Below are 2,456 nucleotides of genomic sequence, written 5' to 3'. Positions count from 1 at the left end.
GTATACGTATATGATGATCGTGGTAATAATGAAATGGCAAAGGGACAAACATAAGAAAGTTTTAAAAAACTCTTCAGTGGCAACGTGTTTTTGTTTTTTTATTTCTCCTTTTATTTTCTCAACCCTCTGCTTGGATTTGGGATTTGGCAACCGTCGTTTCTCTTCTCCCTTTTTCGCTTTTCGCCATAATCACCTGCAACAAAAAAAAAATCCAAAGCGTTGGGTAAAAGAGAAATAACTTCAATTTTCTCTCATTCATTCATTTCATCTTTTCTGTTTCGTTTTTATCTTTATTTTTCTTTTCTTTAATTTCGTGTTGTCATGTCTCTTTGATCTCCCTTCCTTTTTCTCTCGTTGATGTTACTGCTGATGCTGCATTCCACTCAGATTCATAACAACAACAACAACAATAATAATAATAATAATAGTCACAACTAATAATAATAATAATAATTTATGACTGATTCGTTTGTCTGCTCGTTTTGTTTTGTTTTTTTCTTCAGCTTCTTTTTTATTTCCCTCTTTTTTTTTAAATAAAAAAAACCGTTTCTCTGCATGTCCTCATTTTCCTTCCAATCGAAACATCATATCATTTCATTTCATTTCATCTTTCTTGTTTTGCTTCTTGTTTCTGTTGTCTTCTTTTTTATTTTCTTTTCTCGCCTTTTTTTTATTTTTTATTTTTTTTATTTTTTGTTGCTTCTTTTAAATACAAACACGCGCGCAGAACAAACATTTTCTCACTTTTCCCACTTCTGAACTTTCCTCTTGTTGTAAAGAATTAAAACAAGAAAAAGCAAATAAAAGCAAAGTAAAGCAAAGTAAAGTAAGAGAGAGAGAGAGATAGAGAGATAGAGAGAGAGAGGAAGGGAGGAAAAATAGTCATTTTTAATTTGAGCCGCGTCGCCTGTTTATTTATTTATTTATTTATTTTTTGTTTAAACTCACTTTGTTTTTTTTTAATTTATTTTTTTCAAAAAGAGAAAAAGGGATAAGAGGGAATAATAATTTTAAAGAACAAAGAAAAAAAAAAGAAGGTAGAGGATGGCAAAAGGAAAATTATCTCCCTCCCCCTTCTTCTTCTTCATCTCCTTTCTCTCTCTCTCTCTCTCTCTCTCTCTCTCTCTCTCTCTCTCTCTCTCTCTTTGGTTCTGTCTCTTACCTGTTGTTATTACTAAAAATGAACACATTTATTTATTTTGTGTTGTTTCCTTTTTTTTTTACAATTTCTCTTCTTTTTTTTTTTGTTTAGTCGGTTGTTGTTGTTTTGTTGTTTGTTTGTTTTTTGTCATTTTTTTATTTTCATTTTTTTTTGGGGGGGGGGGGCGGGGTTTCTTTAACATACACTCATTCATTCATTCATTCATTTTCATTTCGCGCTTTTGAGGCAACATATTTATTTATTTACTTATTTGTTGAACTAAAAATATAAGATGAAACCAAATCAAATCAAAACAAACGAATTGCTCTCCCACTTGATTTTACTTTTGTTTTTTTTTTATTTTTTTTTATTTTTTTTTATTTTTTTTTATTTTCGCTTTGTTTCATTTCTTTCTTTTTTTTTCTTTTCTTTGAACTTCTTGTTGTTAATAATGATGCGAATGAAACGCATCACTTCACCCTGAGCTTCAAATAAAAAAAGGTAATACAGGAAACGATCAGTCATTCAACAAATAGATAAATAAATGAAACTCATGAGTGGAAAAAAAAGAAGAAAAAAAGAAAAAAAAGAAAAAGAAGGGAAATTTCCCATTCAGAAAATGATGAAAAAAAAAAAAGATGAAAAAAAAAAGATGAGGGGTGTTGTTATTGTTGTTGTTGTTTTTTGTTGTCATTTCGTACCGTCAGCTTCTGCCAGCTCATTATTTCATTCCTCAAACATTTATTCCACATAAAACACATAAAACACATAAATATGCGCCCGCATCCAAACGCTAACGTAACTTTTCTTAATCATATTTACATAAACGTTTTCTCTTTTTTTTTTTTTAATGTTGTTGTTGTTTTCTCTCCTTTTTTTTTTTTTTTCTTCTGATGATTTTTGTCATTTGAATCTTTTTTCTGTTGTTGTTGTTGTTTTTGTTCCTTCTTTTCTGCTTTCTATGAGCGAATGGACGCGAATATGCATACATGTGTGTCTTTCATATGTTTTGTGCAAATGGGGAATGAACAAAAAGCGAAAACTCAAAATAATGACGAACTAATAACAATAATAATAATAATAATAGTGATAATAATAATAATAATAGTAATAATAGTAATAGCTATTTACTTTTTTTTTCCCATCATTATTTGTATTTATCTATATATGTATTTATATGTGTGCGCATATGCGTGTGTTTGCGTGTTTGTGTTTTTGTGCCTGTCTGACTCTTTTTTTTTTCCCATTTTTTTTAATTTTAATTTTTCTTTTTCTTTTTCAATTTTCCTTTTTCTTTTTTTCCTTTTTCCTTTTT

Source organism: Trypanosoma brucei, chromosome 1 (assembly GCF_000210295.1).
Source record: "Trypanosoma brucei gambiense DAL972 chromosome 1, complete sequence".
Lineage (NCBI taxonomy): Eukaryota > Euglenozoa > Kinetoplastea > Trypanosomatida > Trypanosomatidae > Trypanosoma > Trypanosoma brucei.
Note: the sequence above shows the minus strand (reverse complement) of the source record.